Genomic DNA, 21,961 nt, shown 5'->3' with positions numbered 1-21,961 from the left:
ATTTAAAGGAACATTTGTAGTATTTTATAATTATTTTTGTAGCATTCCTAGACTTTTATAGCAGAAGTATAATCAGGTTTTATATTCCACCACATTGTCCCTTAAAATTTTGGCACACCTATTTATTGAAAGTCAATGAATTAAAAAATAGAATTACGGTCTCAAATTTTAAAAGAGCTAATTAGATGGCTTAATTCAACAGACTTTCATCAAGGCATTTTGCACTATATATAATTTATATTTCCTTGAAAATTGAATATGCTATCTTGCACACTTTTTATAGTAATCTTTTATGTAATTTCTTTTTTTCAGTTTGAAATCATACTTTTATGTTTAGGGAAAATAAATATTCTGATTGTTTTCTCCATCATAAATATTCCATTTTCACTCCAAGTACAGTACTGCAATACTATTTTGGCATTAACTACCCTTACTGTCTGACTCTGTAGGTTTAAAGGCTCAGTTCTCCACAAGACTTCTCTCATTTCAGATGCCAGCTATAAGTCTCAGGGGCAATTCACACTTCTGCCAGATCAGTTAAAACTCCAGGGTTACTCACAATCCCTTCAGCTTCAATAATTCACTAGAATAGCTCAAAGAATTCAAGAAAGCACTTTGATTATAAATATAGTTTTATTATAAAATATGTGTCAAGAACAACCAAAAAAGAAAGAGACACAAAGGGAAAGGTCTGGGACAGTCCCACATGCCGAGCTTCCATGCCTTCTCCCAAAGGAGTCAGGTGCCTCACCCTCCCTGGATATCAGTGGGTTACCCATTAAGAAGCTCCATTAAGCCTCTTGTCCTGAGTTTTTATTGGGGTTGCATTATGTAAGCATGACTGGTTAAATCACTGGCCACATGATAGAACTCATTCTCCAGTCCCCCTCCCCTTCCTGGAGGCCGGGCTGACTCAAAGTTCCAACCTTTAATATGTGGCTGGCCTTTCTGGGAACCAGTTTCCCCATCTTAAAGCTATATAAGGGCCAAAAATGAATCACATCATTAGCTCAACAAAAACACTCTTCACTCAGAAAATTCCATGGGTTTTTGAAGCTCTATGCCAGGATCCTGGGACAAGGATCAGATATATTATTTATTATACTATAATCATGTACATCAAAAATATCATAAAGTATGTTAAGCTATGAACTACTTCAGAAAAATCAATAGATAGTAGAAGTAGTGAATAAGTTAATTCATTGCTAATATATATTAACACTGGTGTGTAATTCTAAATACTCTAGGTGCAAATTTATAATCTTTTTTTTTTCCTTTACTGTACCTTTTATTTTCTATTTTTTATACATCTTTATTGGAGTATAATTGCTTCACAATGCTGTGTTAGTTTCTGTTGTACAACAAAGTGAATCAGCCATATGCATACATATATCCCCATATCCCCCCCCTTCTTGAGCCTCCATCATTTTTTACATGTGTCCAGTGCTTAAACATTTTTTAAAAAAGAGGTTCTCCTATACTACATCATTCTATTGTTATGTCCACTAAGTATTAAAATGCCATCTTTATAGATAAATTAAGATTTAATGACTTGCCTAAACTCACAAAACTCTGTAGCAAATCTAGAGTGAAATGACTCCAAATTAAGTGATCTCCAGCTAACATCACAGTTTCTTCTTTAACGCTTGTGTTTTTTATCTGATGAAATAGAATGCATTTTTGTGTTTATTATTTTGTTTCTATGCTCCTTCACTGTCATCAACAGGAATGAAGTAATCTTTGCCTTTATATTCCTGCAGAGTCCTTTGACCACAGCCAATTAATACTGTTGTTCCTTTGACCTGAAAAAGGATGTTAGTTTGGTAAACAAGCTCATAGAAAGATAGAAGCTAGCTACAGAAGCTAACTGTAACTCAGTGGTTGTATACCTTTCTCTCATGGAAGGCCCCTGCTGAACTTGATTTAATGCAAATGCAGTACTACATAATGAATATCGAATTTTCCATTTCTATGGTGAACTAAAATAAACTATTGTGAGTGTTAGAATGTAATAATCCATACATTATTATGTTTTATTGATAGGGTTTTACATTCTGGAATCCATTCAGTCATATCCAACCCCAAATACCTTTAACCAACTTTAATTCTGTGCATGAAAGTTATTATGTACATCATCACGTTTTTAACCTAGCTGTACAGCATTTAATTTCATGGCCATAATGGAACTGTAGACATTAGCTCTATTTCCATATATTGGGTTGGAAAAAAAATTAAATTCTCTTTTTAATATGATCGAGAGTGAATTGTTACACTATGACATTTAATTGAAACTAATACTCAGTTAAAATAATTCCTTCTTCCAGATTCTTAAAAAAAATAGAGATGATGGATCAATTAAAATCAGGAGGTTATAATTCATCAACCTGCATCTAGGCTAGCAGATATTCTATGTAGGGCAAATAAAAAAGTTCCTTCTTTTATATTTTTAGCTAGTAATCAATTTTTATGTCTAGAATTTAAATAAGCATCTGATTTTTTTCCAATATATGCAAAGGGTATTCTGACATAGAGAAGCATAGCAAAGTAAGACGTATTGTAATAATTAACTGAATTATTCCTGACATGCTGTGAACAATTACAGGATTAATAACTACCCAACCAAACAGTGTTATGTTGGAATAAATTGACCGACAAGGTTTCTCAGCTAGGAAATGAAGCTCAGATAGATCATCAATAAAAATGACTGTAACGAGCATACTTGTGAGAACTCCAGTGTTTTACATTTACAAAATATAGCTTTGGTCACTGTGCTTAATGATTGGAAGAAGGTATTTAAAAATTCATTTAGACTGTTTTGCCCTTTTTAATTGCCTGCTGAAAGACATAATGTTTGATGGTCACAAATGTACCATACAATCTACATGTAGTTAAATACCTGTAAGTCCCCAAAGCTACTATGAATCATTCATTCTAAATAAAGGCAAAAGCAAAAGGAGAAAAAAATAAGAACTGCAGCTTGTTTGGAATATGTGGTGTGCCATATGCATCCATATTAAGGATCATACTGGCTAAAAAACAGAAATAATTTAGAGGATGAATGATGTCATATGCCACACTTTGTGATAATATGTAGCTTAATGTGAGATTATATAACCTGCCTTATGAATACATTTATTAAAAGATTTGACTTAAAAAATTACTAAAGATCAGGTATAGCATCAATATTTACATTTTATTGTATATAGTTTTTGTCAATAGCTGTTAACTTTAAATCAGAAGAAGAGGGCAGAAAAAATGTTATGGGGGGAGGAAGTGTGAAGGAAGGAAAGTTTGGGATGTTGAAAATATCATACATGTGAATGTCTAAAAATATTTTCAGAATAATTTGGTTCATGAGGATATGATAACTAAAGTCATATTCTGCTGCAAATGGGAGGAATTGACTTGTAAACTAACTTGAACTCTCCCTAGATCCTTACTTACCACTCATCTTTCAAATAAATAGTCTCGCCAAGCCATCAACTTACTATATAATAAGAGTAGTATCACAGAACCCTTCTTAAAGTTAGTTTCCTCAGTTATAGTTTAAAGGTAGTTGTGTCCCCCGCCAAAAAAAAAAAAAAAAAAAAAAACTATTGTGAAAAATACTTAAATGTACACAGAGTATAAAACACTTGAAAACTTAAAAAACGTTTTCACCTTGTTATGAAGTAGATAATAACCATGTCAACAGCGCCAGTTCTAGAAGTTTGTCTCTGTGACCTCCTGCCTTCATCTTATTTTAACATGCTGATTTCCCCAAAGCGACTGCGTTTTATTGCTCCTTATGCTGTCCATTCTTCCCTGCAGCCCAAGTCACAGCTTCAAGTACAACCTATATATCTCCATCTCTCTCTCCTTTTGTCCTTTTTTCTCTTGAATCTATCCTCTCAGATACCCCATAAATACTTCAAAGTCAATGTGTGCAACACTAAAATTAACATATTTGTCCCTCAAATCCCTTCTTTTATGCTCCCTACCAGTTCACCCTAGAATGATAAGTTCACCTTATCCCTTACATCCAATGAATCCCCAGATCCTCTCATTGCATCCTATTGTCTGCCCTGATATTATCCACTTTCTCTACTTGGTTTTCCACAACATCTTCTTAAAGGGCCTCCATGTCTCACCCTCACCTCATTCCAACTCATGTTCACATTATTGTCAATATAACCTTCTAAGATTTTTTGCTTAAAACTTCACAAGTCCACATGTTTTCATTATAAAATGCAAATTCCTCAGCATGAGATGCAAGGCCCTCATGAACTGGGTCTTGAGTTACACTTCATTATCATATCTCCCCACTTTCTCTCTTGCCAGTAGGCTCAAGTCATACTGGCCTACCAGAAGTTTCCAGAATGTGCCAAGCCCACTTACAGGTCTGCCTTTGCATGTAATGTTTTCTCTGTCTAGAAAGGCCTTCTCTTTCATTCCTCCCTGCCCATATATCTGTTTAACTCTTATTGATAACAAAAATCTAAATTTAGAAGTCACCTTCTCTAGAAAACCTTTCCTGACCCCACTTCCACCCCATTCCTAATGACATGGGGTTACCTCTACTAGAGTAATTTTCAAAATATGATCACAATTACTAATGCTGTTGGTGACATGGGATATCTATACTAATTTTCTTTTTTTTTTAAATACAACATGATTATATTTTAAAACACAACCAAAATACAAAACACCAGAGTAAATTGATGGTAATAAGACATAGTATTTCATTTGCATTGCATGACAAATGGTTAACATCCTTAGCCATAAATGAGTTTTTAGAAACCAGTAACAAAGACATTGATATTCCAAGGGAAATTAAAAAAAAAAAAAACACAAAAAAAGAAGAACATGAAATAAAGTGTGACGAACATTATCACAGTTACTAATCCTCCAGCCAGACAGTGAATTCTCATTGCAAGCAGGCTCCCCAGGAATCAGACTCTGAAATACAGATGTGCATACAGGAAGGTCACTGGAATGTGTTCTTGTGTTCTCAGGATCAAGGATTGTGGGGGTGGGGGGAGTGGAGGAAACAGGGGGGAGAAATTGCGCTGTGAATTCATGCAATGACAACAAAAGCCTCAGCCAATCTTATGGGAGCTCTGAAGCTGGGATGGCCCTTCAGAGTTGTCAAAAATTGGGGCAAGAGAAATAATCCCCATATTTATAAGTCATTAGATGCAGGCTTCCTCTGGGAGGTAGGCTTCCTTAAGTGAGTTATGGACAAGGACCAAAGATAGACTCAGCTAAAAACTGGCAATCACCAACATTTCCATCTGCTGGGGTGATGTTATATGGGCAGAACACCATGAAATCCACTACAGCTCCCTAAAGGCAAAAACTTTTTCTCATTCATTTTTATGTGCCCTGGGCTAGCAGAGACCCTAAATTATAGGAGGCATTCAAAAATAAATGTTTATTGAATGAATGTATAGTATGATTTTTTAGTCAAATTCATCTTTCTGAAAGAGATCTGTGCAGCAGATACCTTATGTTCAATATGAGAATAAGGACCAAAGAAAATACAAAGTGCAGAATAAATAGCTTTTAATCTAACTGCCATCCCTTGGCTTCTTAGAAGACTCATAATGATCCTCGTTCTTTAATCTCTCCAACAAAATGAAAAGTTAAAAACACAGCAGCAGGGACTGAAATACAGAAGAAAAATCTTTGTATTAAAAGAAAATTCATATAGTTTTTACTTGGAGAAGATATAAGTTTGCAGCATTCCTAGCACTAGTTGAATCTCAACTTTCTGCTCTTATTCACATTTGGTAAAGCAAGTCAATGCTCAAGGCCAGGTGTAGGCTCTCATTGTTATATTAATAGCTTGCACATAGGCAAATGAGATGGACCGAATCGGAAATGCATTGCTAAACAATGTTTTTATGCTTAAATTTCACCTGAAAATAGAGAAAAATGAGAAAATGATACACACTTGATTCAGGCTTACTAATATGCAGCAGAGATACTGATGAAAAGACTAGGGTGATTAGGAGTGTGGGAGTGGCTGCCATGAAAAGAAGATGAAGATCGGTAGCTTTTCAGTGTTAGGATCTAAGGGATCAAGGTGTCAATGGAGACACCACAAAAGAAGTTAAAACATCACTGAAGATGATGATAGGTTGTGGAATGGAAAGAAAAAAATATGTCAGGTACTGAAGTCATCGAGGTTGGGGAAATGGGTCCTTTTGGATGAAAGCAAATACAAGATTATAGCTGCAGTGATTCCAAAGTCTATAGGGAAGACTTGTAAATCAACTCTTGAAAAGCAAGGAGTTATGCAGGAGAGAAAAGGTGAAAGTGTCCCTTCTCCCATACCTATGCTAGCCCAATGAGAGGGAATGAGAAATCATGACCCTTACCTCTTAGAGGGCATTTAACAGGAAAAGTACATGGCATAGTAAGAGAAGACCCAAACCTCTAATGATCTGAATGCTTTGATTTACACAAAAATCACACAGGAGTACAGTCAATGTTGCTAGAATATCTGTTTCAAAGTGTGAATTTGTTCCAACATTATTGGTATGTTAGGTAACCATTTGAGCATAATGCAAATTTCGCCTTTGCTTATGTGAGATTTCATCTGGAGAAGCACAGGTGAATTCCAAATAATGTACCCAACTGAACTGAGTCACACCAAAATATACAAAAGACACACAAGCACAGTCCTGAAACTTCTACCAATTACCTCACTTCAGCACACGTGTTTCGAGCCAAACTCCTGCACATCTGGTATTACAACTCTCCACTTGATTTCAGATAACCTTCCTTCCATTACTTACCAATAACACAAGCTACAACCCTCCTGACGCAACTTCTACAAGCAAACTTCAGGTCTTGTTAAGGGTAAAGGACCATTTCTATTGTATTTATGTATTAACCATTTAACATGTGTCAAACTATACTGCTGTGTTCATTAGTGTCCTATCTTTTTCCAGTGCATCACTAATGAACTTTTTAGTGCTGTATTCCTTTCTTCACTTTCCTTATAAGTCCTTGAAGTTATTATTGTGTGGTTTTGTATAGTACAGTGAATTACAATAACATTTATGTCACATTATAGCAGAACTGACTGTATTTGTTTAAAAATGCTAAATCTCATCATTCTTCTAAGATTTTGATTCAATAGTGTTACCAAGTCCAAGTTCATACTGCTCACCACACGACAGGCCAATAAATCGAGAGACATTTTGTTGGAGTAAGGGTTAGTGACTTTATTCAGAAAACCAGCACACCAAGAAGATGGTGGACTCATGTCCCAAAGAACCATCTTGCCTGAATTAGAATGCAGGCTTCTTTTATACTAAAAGGGAAGAGAGTAAAGTCATACTTTTCCTGGTTCTGGTCATCCTCTGGAGGGATGTGTTAATTTCTACCTTCCTGCAGTCATTCGCAGGTAGGCCTGGTCAGGATGCTTCCTGTGAGCTAAACAAAGGTGTATTAGCTTAATGCTCAGTACCTGAGAGGCAGGGTTCCCAGAGATGGGCCATTATGTATAATTTAAGCTTATTGGCAATAACTCTTTAGTGATTAACTTGTAATAAAATACAAAGGTTTTTCCCTATTACAAGAGGTTGGATGGGTCTCACTAGGGTGGTACCAGTGTAGTTAGCATCTATTTTCTCTAGTTTTTCCTACTGGTTTCCAAATGGATGTGTAATCCATTATTCAAACTTGGAGGAAATTAAGACACAGGTACTTAGCCAATGGATGCACTAACTTAAGACAATAATTTGAAATGATACAAGAATAAATTCAGAAAAACACAAAGGCTGAGAACTAATTCTCAGAGACAGTGGAAGAGATGGCATCAGGAATAGAGTGGTGGCTGTGACAGGAGTACAGTAACAGTGGTGCCAAAAATGGAACCCAACATGCCCATCACCACAGCATGACTCTGCTGCCCAACTATCATTAATTCTTGCCTGTTCTCCAAACCTTTGTTTCTGGCCTCTATGTCAACTTTTTGAGCTACACAATTACCTACTGGTAATTTTTTTATTTAGGAAAGCCATGCCTGCAAAATGAACCCTGACACCGATTCCTCCTCTAATCTAACATTATAACAAACACTCTGCTGATTCTGACAAAGGTGCCCTGTGGAATTAAGCTTGAGAATTATTGTTCTTAAGTGGATCACAGAACTATTATTTTTTAACATTTTTATTGGAGTATAATTGCTTTACAATGTTGTGTTAGTTTCTGCTGTATAATAAAATGAATCAGCTATATGTATACATATATCCCCATATCCCCTCTCTCGTGTATCCTTACAACCCTCCCTATCCCACCCCTCTAGGTGGTCACAAAGCACGGAGGTGAACTCCCTGTACTATGCAGCTGCTTCCCACTAGCTATCTATGTTACATTTGGTAGTCCATATATGTCAATGCCACTCTCTCACTTCATCCTAGCTTACCCTTTCCCCTCCCTGTATCATCAAGTCCATTCTCCACATCTGTGTCATTATTCCTGTCCTGGCCCTAGGTTCTTCAGACCACTTTTTTTTTTTTTTTTTTTTTTAGATTCCATATATATGTATTAGCATACAGGATTTGTTTTTCTCTTTCTGACTTACTTCACTCAGTATGACAGACTCTAGGTCCATCCACCTTGCTACAAATAACTCAATTTTGTTTCTTTTTATGGCTGAGTAATATTCCATTGTATATATGTACTACATCTTATTTATCTATTCATCTGTTGATGGACACTTAGGTTGCTGACATGTTCTGGCTATTGTACATAGAGTTACAGTGAACATTGTGGTACATGACTGTTTTTGAATTATGGCTTTCTCAGGGTATATGCCCTGTATTGGGATTGCTGGGTTGTATGGAAGTTCTGTTTTTAGTTTTTAAGGAACCACCATATTGTTCTCCATACTAGCTGTATCAATTTACATTCCCACTAACAGTGCAAGAGGATTCCCTTTTCTCCACATCCTCTCCAGCATTTATAGTTTGTAGATTTTTTGATCATGGCCATTCTGAGTGACATGAGATGATATCTCATTGTACTTTTGATTTGCATTCCTCTAATGATTAATGATGTTGAGCATCCTTTCATGTGTTTCTTGGCAATCTGTATATCTTCTTTGGAGAAATGTCTATTTAAGGCTTCTGCCCATTTTGGATTGGGCTGTTTGTTTTTTTGTTATTGAGCTGCTTGTAAATTTTGGAGATTAATCCTTTGTCAGTTGCTTCATTTGCAAATATTTTCTCCCATTCTGAGGATTATCTTTTCGTCTTATTTATGGTTTCCATTTTTGTGCAAAATTTTAAGTTTCATTAAGTCCCATCTGTTTATTTTTGTGTTTATTTCCATTTCTCTAGGAGGTGGGTCAAAAAGGATCTTGCTGTGATTTATGTCATGGAGGGTTCTGCCTAGGTTTTCCTCTAAGAGTTTAATAGTGTCTGGCCTTACATTTAGGTCTTTAATCCATTTTGAGTTTATTTTTGTGTATGGAGTTAGGGAGTGATCTAATTTCATTATTTTACATGTAGCTGTACAGTTTTTCCCAGCACCACTTATTGAAGAGACTGTCTTTTCTTCACTGTATATCCTTACCTCCTTTATCAAAGATAAGGTGACCATATGTGTGTGGGTTTATCTCTGGGTTTTCTATCCTGTTCCATTGATCTATATTTCTGTGTTTGTGTCAGTACCATACTGTCTTGATAACTGTAGCTATGTAATATAGTCTGAGGTCAGGGAGCCTGATTTCTCCAGCTCCACTTTTCATTCTCATTATTATTTTGGCTATTTGGTGTTTTTTGTGTTGTCATACAAATTGTGAACCTTTTTGTTCTAGTTCTGTGAAAAATGCCATTGGTAGTTTGATAGGGATTGTTTTGGAGTATAGTCATTTTCACAAAGTTGATTTGTCCAATCCAAGAACATGGTATATCTCTCCATCTGTTTGTACCATCTTTAATTTCTTTCATCAGTGTCTTATAGTTTCCTGCATAAAGGTCTTTTGTGTCCCTAGGTAGATTTATTCCTAGCTATTTTATTCTGTTTTTTTTTTTTTTGCAACAGTAAATGGGAGTGTTTCCTTAATTTCTCTTTCAGATTTTTCATCATTAGTGTATAGAAATGCAAGAGACTTCTGTTGCATTGTGTTGCATTTCTGCATGAATTTTGTATCCTGCTACTTTACGAAATTCATTGATTAGCTCTAGTAGTTTTCTGGTAGCATCCTTAGGATTCTCTATGTATAGTATCATGTCATGTGCAAACAGGGACAGTTTTATTTCTTCTTTTCTAATTTGGATTCATTTAATTTCTTTTTCTTCTCTGATTGCTGTGGCTAAAACATCCAAAACTGTGTTGTATAATAGTGGTGAGAGTGGGTAACCTTGTCTTGTTCCTGATCTTAGTGGAAGTGGTTTCAGTTTTTCACCATTGTGAAAGATGTTGTCTGTGGGTTTGTCATTTATGGCATTTATTATGTTGAGGTAAGTTCCCTCTATGTCTACTTTCTGGAGGGTTTTGATCATAAAATGGTGTTGAATTTTGTCAAAAGCTTTTTCTGCATCTATTGAGATCCTCATATGGTTTTTATCCTTCAATTTGTTAATATGGTTTATCACATTGATTTACATATATCGAAGAATCCTTGCATTCCAGAGATAAACCCCACTTGATCATGGTGTATGATCCTTTTATTGTTCTGTTGGACTCTTTTTGCTGGTATTTTGTTGAGGATTTTTGCATCTATGTTCATTAGTGATATTGGTCTGTAGTTTTCTTTTTGTGTGACATCTTTGGTTTTGGTATCAGGGTGATGGTGGCCTCGTAGAATGAGTTTTGGAGTGTTCCTCCCTCTGCTATATTTTGGAAGAGTTTGAGAAGGAATGGCATTAGCTCTTTTGTAAATGTTTGATAGGATTCGCCTGTGAAGCCATCTGGTCTTGGGCTTTACTTTGTTGGAAGATTTTTAATCACAGTTTCAATTTCAGTGTTTGTGATTGGTCTTTTTATCTTTTCTATTTCTACCTGATGCAGTCTCAGAAGGTTGTGCTTTCTAAGAATGTGTCTATATCCTCCAGGTGGTCCATTTTATTGGCATATAGTTGGTGGTAGTAATCTCTCCTGATCCTTTGTATTTCTGCAGTGTCAGTTGTTACTTCTCCTTTTTCTTTACTAATTCTGTTGGTTTGAGTCTTCTCCCTTTTGTTTCTTGATGAGTCTGGCTAATGGTTTATTAATTCTGTGTATCTTCTCAAAGAACCAGCTTTTAGTTTTACTGATCTTTCCTATTGCTTCTATCATTTCTTTTTCATTTCTTTCTGATCTGATTTTTATGATTTCTTTCCTTCTGCTAACTTTGGGTTTTTTTGTTCTTTTTTCTCTAATTGCTTTAGGTGTAAGGTTAGGTTGTTTATTTGAGATTTTTCTTGTTTCTTGAGGTAGGATTTTATTGCTATAAACTTCCCTCTTAGAACTGCTTTTGCTGCATCCCATAGGTTTTGGGTCATAGTGTTTTCATTGTCATTTCTTTCTAGGTGTTTTTTGATTTCCTTTGATTTCTTCAGTGATCATTTGGTTATTTATTAGTGTATTGTTTAGCATCCATGTGTTTGTATTTTTTACAGTTCTTTTCCTTTAATTGATATCTAGTCTCATAGTGTTGTGGTTGGAAAAGATATTTGATATAATTTCAATTTTCTTAAATTTACCAAAGCTTGATTTGTGACCCAAGATATGATCTATCCTGGATAATGTTCCATGATCACTTGAGAAGAATGTGTATTCTGTTGTTTTTGGATTGAATGTCCTGTAAGTATTAATTAATTCCATCTTGTTTAATGTGTCAGTTAAAGCTTGTGTTTCCTTATTGCTTTTCATTTTGTATGATCTTTCCATTGGTGAAAGTGTGGTGTTAAAGTTCCCTACTATGATTGTGTTACTGTCAATTTCCCTTTTTGTGGTTGTTAGCATTTGCCTTATATATTAAAATTCTCCTATGTTGATGCATAAATAGTTACAATTGATATATCTTGTGCTTGGATTGATTCCTTGATCATTATGTAGAGTCCTTCTTTGTCTTTTGTAATATTCTTTATTTTACAGTCTGTGTTGTCTGATATGAGAATTGTTTCTCCAGCTCTCTTTTGATTCCATTTACATGGAATATCTTTTTCCATCCCCTCACTTGCAGTCTGTGTGTGTCCCTAGGTCTGAATTTGGTCTCTTGTAGACAGCATATATACGGTTCTTGTTTTTGTATCCTTTCAGCCAGTCTGTGTCTTTTGGTTGGAGCATTTAATCCATTTACATTTAAGGTCATTATCGATATGTATGTTCCTATTCCCATTTTCTTAATTGTTTTGGGTTTGTTATTGTAGGTCTCTTCCTTTTCTTGTGTTTCCTGCCTAGAGAAGTTCCTTTAGCATTTGTTTTAGGTCTGGTTTGGTGGTTCTGAATTCTCTTAGCTTTTGCTTGTCTGTAAAGATTTTAATTTCTCGGTCGAATCTGAATGACATCTTTGATGGATAGAGTAATCTTGGTTGTAGGTTTTTCCTTTATATCTCTTTAAGAATGTCCTGCCACTTCCTTCTGGCTTGCAGAGTTTCTGCTGAAACATCAGCTGCTAACATTATGGAGATTCCCTTGTATGTTATTTGTTGTTTTTCCCTTGTTGCTTTTAATATTTTTTCTTTGTATTTTATTTTTGATAGTTTTATTAATATGTGTCTTGGCATGTTTCTCCTTGGATTTATCCTGTATGGGACTCTCTCTGCTTCCTTGACTTGATTGACTATTTCCTTTCCCATATTAGGGAAGTTTTCAACTATAATCTCTTCAAATATTTTCTCAGTCCCTTTCTTTTTCTCTTCTTCTTCTGTGACCTCTATAATTTGAATGTTGGTGCATTTAATGTTGTCCTAACGGTCTCTGAGAGTGTTCTCCATTCTTTTCATTGTTTTTTTTTTCTTTATTCTTCTCTGCAGTAGTTATTTCCACTATTTTATCTTCCAGGTCACTTATCCATTCTTCTACTTCAGTTATTCTGCTATTGATTCATTCTTGAGAATATTTAATTTCATTTATTGTGTTGTTCACCATTGTTTTTTTGCTCTTTAGCTCTTCTAGTTCCTTGTAAAATGTTTCTTGTATTTTCTCCATTCTATTTCCAAGATTTTAGATCATCTTTACTATTGTTACTCTGAATTCTTTTTCAGGTAGACTGCCTATTTCCTCTTCATTTGTTTGCTCTTGTGGGTTTTTACCTTGCTTCTTCATCTGCTGTGTATTTCTCTGTCTTTTCATTTTGCTTAACTTACTGTGTTTGGGGTCCCCTTTTTGCAGGCTGCAGTTTCATAATTCCTGTTGTTTTTGGTGTCTGCCCCCCGTGGGTAAGTTTCATTCATTGGGTTGTATAGGCTTCCTGGTGGAGGAGACTGGTGCCTGTGTTCTGGTGGATGAGGCTTGATCTTTTCTTTCTGGTGGGCAGGACCACAACCGTTAGTGTGTTTTTGGATGTCTGTGAACTTACTATGATTTTAGGCAGCTTTTCTGCTAATGGGTGCGGCTGTGTTCCTGTCTTGCTAGTTGTTTGGCATCGGGTGTCCAGCACTGGTGCTTGTTGGTTGTTGAATGGAGCTGGGTCTTACCACTGAGACGGAGGTCTCTGGGAGAGCTCCCACCAATTGACATTAAGTGGGCCCAGGAGGTCTGTGGTGGTCCAATGTCCTTAACTTGGCTCTCCCACCTGAGAGCCTCAGGCCTGACACCCAGCTGGAGCACCAAGACCCTGGAGGATGGGCAAGTCAGAAAGGAATCAGGTTCACATCCCTTCAGAACTATTATTTTGAAGTAGTTCAACATCCTACTGTTTAAATTCATCAGCCAGTTTATATTTTTTTCTTTTTTCTGAGATCTGTTTTGCCAATCATGAGAACTTTTAAAAAGTATTAACTTTTCCACATTTGGGAAGATGTAATTTTTCTTTATATAGTCATGCATTTTGGAGGTGGAAGCATGAGACACAGATAGTACTTTCTTCTTCCACTTTCCTCAACTCTGATCATTTTCTCAGAACAGAATATTAAATTCTCCAGCTTTCTAAACCACCATATTTTATACTAACAGAAAAAGGCCTGGACCTATGAAAACTACAAAAAAGAATACAATCTTTTGATAAGCTTTTCTTCATCAAGATTAGAAAACATAAATTTGGGAGTGATAAAATTTTATTTCAGAGTGAATCATAGGTTTCATATATTTTCCCCAGGAACCTATTTCTCCTACCTCAAAATATTTCCACTTTTTAAAATCCAGTGAATTTGGTAGGTGGAAACCCACATATAGTGAAGTTGGTTATGTTTTATGAGTCATTTTTGGTTCAAAATACTAATTTTACTGCCTGTAAAAAATATATATACTGCTTATCCAGTGTATCTCTAATAATACAACAAATAGCACAGTCAAATACTGGACAATGATTATAACTCATACAAGAAAGTGATGTGTTCTTGTAAAACTGCATATTACTTCATTATCCATTTAGTGTTTCATAATAACTAACAAGCTTTATGAGTGTACCTCAGTTTCCTCACCTGTAAAATGATTCAGTTGCAACTAACAACTTCCCTGGTCCATTCCAGTTCTAACATCCTATTGTTTATATAAACACTAACAATTTCACTGTATGCATCCTTATTTCTTATTAAAAATGATTAATAAATCCATTAATTTTTCATATGGTAAACAGTCATCTCCTAATTATTGTTTAAAAATACAAATCCCATATATTCTTTATCCATTCCTCTGTTGATGGACACTTAGGTAGAAGTTGTGGCACATACATACAATGGAATGTTACTCAGCCATATAAATAAATGAAATTGAGTTATTAGCAGTGAGGTGGATGGACTTGGAGACTGTCATACAGAGTGAAGTAAGTCAAAAAGAGAATAATAAATACAGTATGCTAACACATATATATATGGAATCTAAAAAAAAAAAAAAAAAAAAAAGATTCTGAAGAACCTAGGTCCAGGACAGGAATAAAGATGCAGACGTAGAGAATGGATTTGAGGACACAGGGAGTGGGGAGGGTAAGCTGGGATGAAGTGAGAGAGTGGCATGGACTTATATATACTACCAAATGTAAAATTGATAGCTAGTGGGAAGCAACCACATAGCACAGGGAGATCAGCTCAGTGCTTTGTGACCACCTAGAGGGGTGGGATAAGGAGGGTGAGAGGGAGATGTAAGAGGGAGGAGATATGGGGATATATGTATATGTATAGCTGATTCACTTTGTTATATATCAGAAACTAACACACCATTGTAAAGCAATTATACTCCAATAAAGGTGTTAAAAAAATACAAATTCCAATTTTCCATTTCCAAGTTGACTTAAATTAGAGTTCAGATATTTTTATTGTAACCCTGTGCTTTTTAATCATTGATTTTACTGTCACTAAAATATTCAAAGGTAATCCATTCTCAAAGAGCAATTTATACATCATATTAACACAATTTTGAGAAATCAAGTCACTAAACCATTACAGTGAGTCCTCAATTATCTGGTAATGATAGTAAAATTGGTCATTTTGTGTAACTGAATTTCTAAGTTAATAGAATCAGCACCTACCTGGTGACCCCTTCGAAGAAATGGTGCTACAATCAATTAACAGATACTTTTAGTAAGAACAAACTAACTTACTCCTTTATGAAAAATTAGACAAAGCTAGAATAAGGTAAAAAAAGTAAGAAATATATTTTTAAGAGAAATTATTTAGTTACTTTTTAATAAGCTTTATTGTTTAGAGCAGTTTTAGGTTCACAGCAAAATTGAGTGGAAAGTACAAATTTCCCATATACACCCTGACCCTACACAGGCATAGCCTCCCTCATTATCAACCTCCTTAGCCAAAGTGATACATTATTACAATTGATGAACCTACATTGCCAAGTCATTATCACCCAAAGTCCACAGTGTACATCAGATTTCACTGTTGCTGTTGCACAGTTAATGGGTTTGGACAAATGTGTAATGATATGTGTCTGTCATTATCATACAAAGTATTTTAAGTGCCCGAGACATCCTCTGTACTTACCTATTCATCCTTCTCTTACCTCTAAACCTCTTGCAACCACTGAATAATATACTATACCCATAATTTTGCCTTTTCCAGAACGTTTTTCAGTTGAAATTATATAGCCTTTTCACACTAGTAGAGGAACTAGGCCACAACTGGGGCCTCCTCACTCCAGTTCCAGAACCTTCTGCACTGTACAAGGGTTTGGGAATGCAACCCATCAGCTCAAGCCAGTTGGCAGTTGTTCTGTGGCTTAGAGAAAGCATATATTTTCAGTATCACTCAGGAGTAAAAGCCACTTAAGCATTTTCTAGGGGAATATACTGAGATCACTATTTACTATTGATTAAAGCACTCAGACTAAGTGAAGTCATATGTTAAATTGTAGATTTTTATTATACTGTAATACCTTCACTCATTTTGAATATAAGCCAGAAATAACTTCCCTGATTAAATCACACACGCACACACATGCACACACAGACCTTCCTTCTCAAATGTGCTCTGCACTGGTTATACTATCTTACCGATTTGATTCTCTCATTAATTAATGAGCTGAATAAAATTTCTGACACATGTTCATTTTATATTTGTGTGAGAGTCATCAAATTGCCCTTTTGAAAAACAGACTTTAAAATTCATTCATTGCAAATGCCTTTAACACGTAGCATGCTACAGTCATGGTGCTGTAAGCCAAGTGGAACCAACAAATAAAAGTCAATCCCAGCCCTAGAAAATCTCACAATCTAATCAAACTTCTAACTAGAGAGCAGAGATAAGTGCTTGGGCAGAGGGTTGGTGAAATTGCCAACAAACTAAGGAAATCTTACTTATCCTGACGGGATTTTTAAAAAAGGAAGATTTCCCAAAAAAAATAGCATTTGAGTGTAACATTTAAATATACAAGGGACTTTCAGCATACAAGGTAGAGGTAGCAGGTTAATTTCTAAGATCAGCACATAAGGCAAAAGTCATCCATAAACAAAATAACCCTACTGGAGACGCTTATACACGCCCATAAAGTGTAGTATACAGTTTGTATATATAATCCTGCATAGTCCTAGGGATGTAAGAATGTCTAGTGTATATAGTAATGTAGGGTAAATAATCTCAGAGAGAAACAATATTCAGAAATCTAATCTCTCAACTGTCTTATTGTTAGAAAAACTTGAATAAAATTATGGCTTTTCTCTGATCTCTGTTATACTATAGACTATTCTTTTAACTTTTTTCTATAGACCAGTACATTTAACTCTTCATTAGGCATTGTTCCTCTATAAACGATTCTTCACATAAAGGTTATCACAACAAATTTCATGGCCAGCTGAACAAAATATCTCAGTCCTTCATTAATGGTCAGGGAGATATTAAGTTACTCACATAATGTTTTCCATTGGTTTGGCCGACAGACATTTACTAGTTCAGATTTGATTGCATCCATTGCTTAGATCACATACTCACCTTACCATTCAGAAGGGACTCACAAGCTCTACACGTTTTTTAGGTTATGGTTTGTAATTTATTTTGTGCTTGCATGTTGAACTGGGGAAGGAATAATGTTTCATTTATCTAAGCATATTTATTTGAATTTAAGTACATTAAATGTGTTTATGTATGATGGAACTCCACTGTTACAGAGGAGTTACCAAAATATATTCCGCATAAGTAAAAGGAATGGTATAAGTAATAGCAAGTGGCTTGACTCTATAACGTAAGATTGAGTAACTAGGAACACCTTGAATTGTGTGTGTAATCATCTTTATTTTTTTTCTTTTCCAGCATTATTGATATATAATTGATATTTAACATTGTGTAAGTTAAAGGTGTATAACATGTTGATTTGATACAATTATATATTGTGAAATGATTACCATGGTAGTGTTTACTAACACCTCCATCACCTCATATAATTACCATTTCTTTTCTGAGATGAGAACATTTAAAATCTACTCTATTATCACCTTTCAAGCAGATAATGCAGTTTTGTTAACTACAATCACCATGCTATACATTAGGTGCCCAGAGCTTATTCATCTATACTAGAAGTTAGTATCCTTTAACCAACTTCTCCCCATTTCCCCCACCCCAAGGCCCTGGCAACCATCAAATATTCTCTGTTTCTGTGAGTTCAGCTTTTTTAGATTCCACATATAAGTAATATATTATTTATCTTTCTTTGTCTAACATTTCACTTAGCATAATGCCTTCAGGGTTCGTCCATGTTGTCATAAAAAGGCAGGTTTTCCTTTCTTTCTCATGACTGAATAGTATTCCATTGTGTATGTGTGCATATATATATATATATTTATATATGTATATATATATATGAGATATATACATATATATCTTCTTTATCAATTTCATATCTTCTTTATCCATTTATCCATATATATACACTTAGATTGTTTCCCTGTCTTGGCTATTGTGAATATGCTGTTATGAACATGGGTGCACAGGTATCTCTTGGAGATCCTGATTTCATTTCCTTTGGATATATATCCAGAAGGGGAATTGCTATATCATATGGTAGTTCTACTTTTAATTTTTTGAGGCACCTCTATAAGGTTTTCATAGTGGCTGTACCAATATACATTCCACTAAGACACAAGATTCCTTTTTCTCCACACCCTTGGCAACACTTGTTAATTATCTATTTTTGATGATAGCCATTCCAACAGTTGTGAGGTAGCATTTATGAAACCACAAATACTTTGAGAAAATATTTCCAGAAGCTAAAATCTGTTACTTCCTTTCTTCAAAATTTTAGTCACTGAAATCCTGGCTGCATTGATCACCCTACATTCTATTTTTGTCTCCCTGATCCCATGAGATTGTCAAAAGCTCCAAGCCATGACTGTCTGCCTAGCATTTCAGCCTCTGCTCCTTATGAATAGACAGGAGGCTAAGTGGTATACAGTCTGGATCTTCTCAAGATGTTTCTGCTTTTCCCCACATCTTGGCTTCTTTGAAATCCTGGCTGCCAAAGTTATTCTCTGCTTGCTCTTAGATCTGATGTTTTTGTGTATTGTATCCAGATTTCAAAGTTCTTAGCTGGGGAGAAGGTCTGATACAAGCTATTCTTTCATATCGAGAAGCAAAAATAAGAATATCACTCAATAATTTGTTGGTGATTGTAGTGATTTGAATAGTGATCCTTGAAGAGATATATCTACCTAAAACCTCAGAATGTGGACTTAGTTGTAATGACGGTCTTGGCAGATGTAATTAAGACAGTGATCTTGAAATGAGATCATCTTGGTTTAGTGTCCTAAATCTGGTGACTAGTGTCCTTGTAAGAGAGATATAGAAAAGAAAACAGAAACAGAAACATGGTGGAGGAGGCCCTATGAAAATGAAGACAGAGACTGGAGTGATACAGCTCCAAACCACGGCAACCCTGGAGCCACCAGAATCTGGAAGAAAAGTAGGATTCTCCTCTGAAGCCTTTGGTGGAAGCACCTCCCCGTCAACACCTTGATTTCAGACATTGGCCTCCTAGCTGTGAAAGAATAAATTTCTGTTGTTTTAAACCAGTTTAAAATTACCAGTTTCTGGTAATTTATTATGGCAGCCCTAGGAAACTAATGTGTTGACAAATCATACTTTTAATTTATAATCAATTAAATGTAAACACTGAGCCCCCAAATGACAAAAGTACTTAAAAATCATTCCTAATTAGATTTACCAGTTTATATATTAACAAGATAATATTGTGTCAAAAATATTGGAAATACAGATTTAATTCAGTTCTCTTGTTTGACAAATGAGAGATCCATGGGCCTCGGCATGAAGGGATTTTCATTTACTGTCTTAAACTGCCACTTCCCATGCAATATTTTGATACCAGACCCTGTCTAGTCTGTTTCGTGATTATTGATATACCAATGAAGTCACTCAATATTTGAAGTCTTTATCTTCTCTCTAAAAGATGAAGACAGGCAGCATCTCAGCACAAATTCCCCAGCTTTGATTCAGTGTGATGATAAGGGATTGGGACACAGGTCAGCTGGGCAAGACTGTTTTATACTGTACTTGAAAAGTGAAGATTCCCTTTGGATAAATAACTCTTTGGCATTGTAGAAAGTTAAGCCACCACCAGTTCATTTCTTCTAGTCTTTTTTTGTCTTGTTAGTGTATCTACTGTCAACATTACAGTCAATTTATCTTTCTAATCAATTATCTAGATATATCCAACTTCTAGTAGCCTCCCAAACACCTAGATTTTTTATGACTCTGGGTGTTTCCTTTTTACAACCAACACTCTTCCACTTGATTGGACCATGTGTATTCTTTAAGGCTATCTACTCACCTCCTCATCAGTATTGTATGACCCTCTTTAATACCCTCCCTCCCAAAACTATGGTTGGAGTCCCACTTTTGTGCTCCAGTAATCCCTTTAAAATTTTATTGAAAGCACTGACCTTCGTTACTGTGACTTTTTTGTGTGTGTGTGCCTAATAGCAACAAATCATGCACTATTTACCTTTGAAAATGTTAATATCTGGCAATAAGTTTATACTGAATTAAATTGAACAGGAAAGGAGAAGTAGTCAATGTACCACTGTCTGTGGAGTAGTCTGCAGGACTATCCTGGCTGACTGTGAAACTAGGGAACTGCACAACTCCAGGCACTTCTTTCAGTGTGCAAGTTTTATCAAGAGAGTACCATAGAGTCACTTGGTGCACAAATCATGTATTTATACAGGGAAGATGTGGCAGTTTCTCACTCTCAAACTCACCATCTATATTGAGAAGATCATCCTTTCTGCTTTCTCTAGTTCAAAATCCATCATCAGTTCCTCTACAGAATCCTTTATAATAACAATCTTTTGTTGAGAAATGACATAGTCCTAGACCCTTTCCATATATTGTTTCATTTACACTTCAGTATAATTTAGTGACTATCCTACAAATATGGAAACTGAATTTGAGAATGATTAAATCACTCCAGGATTCATAGCCATGAATTTCTGACATAAAATACACCTAATTTTCTGTTACATCATACTGTTATTGACCATAATTTTCATGGAACATGTTTGAATTGTTTTGTTTTTCTAATGTTAAACCTTCTAGTTTATATTCTATGGTAAAAAAAATGGGATAAGCATGTAGTATTCAGGTATATACACTTTCCAGCATATCCCTTAGGTCAAAGGTAAATATTATCTATGGTGCAATTGACATGGCTAATGATCTCGTTAGTGGGCAAAGTGGTAAATGTCAATGTATTAGAGATAAAAAAAATACTATTTTTTTCAAGTTCTTCCTAAAACATTCATAGCCAAAGCTCAATTTGGGGTACACAATTTTTTTTCTTTGTTTTTCTCTAAATCTAAATCCAAGAAAAAAGATCACTTTTCTTGGTCTTTCACCTTTTTTTGCACTGGACATATCCCATTTAGAATGCATTTTCATCATATGTCTTATCAGTACCCTTACTTTTGAAGCAGTATTTTTATTTTTATATTTTCTTCCAGCCTTGCAATATGATTTCTAGTTTCTTTCTCTGATGTTGACTATTTTTCAATACACTGATCAGTTGTCAACTATTTGCTCCCTTACTTCTGTTTAGTTTGTGAGTAAAGAAGATGTTCTGTTAGTACCTCCTTGGAACATCCTGGGTTCTCTGTGGCAAAGTAATTTTTAGTCCCTGGGTGTTTCTTTACAGTTAGTGAAGTATAACTTTCTGACTTGAGGGAAAAAGTTTTAAGAAGGCTTATCCAAAAGACACACAAGGTTTCTCAAACATCAAAAAACCCTTAAAAAGCAATGTGTTGATGAATAAAATGCAATGAATCATAAAGTTTGCTTTAATCTTATTTGAAATGCATGTAGATTTTAAAAGGACAAAGAGACTGAAAGAATGAATGTATTTTTGATAGCTTCACATGAAAATACAT

The sequence above is a fragment of the Mesoplodon mirus genome, assembly GCF_964341445.2.
Source record: "Mesoplodon mirus genome assembly, chromosome: 17".
NCBI lineage: Eukaryota > Metazoa > Chordata > Mammalia > Artiodactyla > Ziphiidae > Mesoplodon > Mesoplodon mirus.
The sequence above is the reverse complement of the archived record's forward strand: the minus strand, read 5'-3'. Positions refer to the sequence as shown.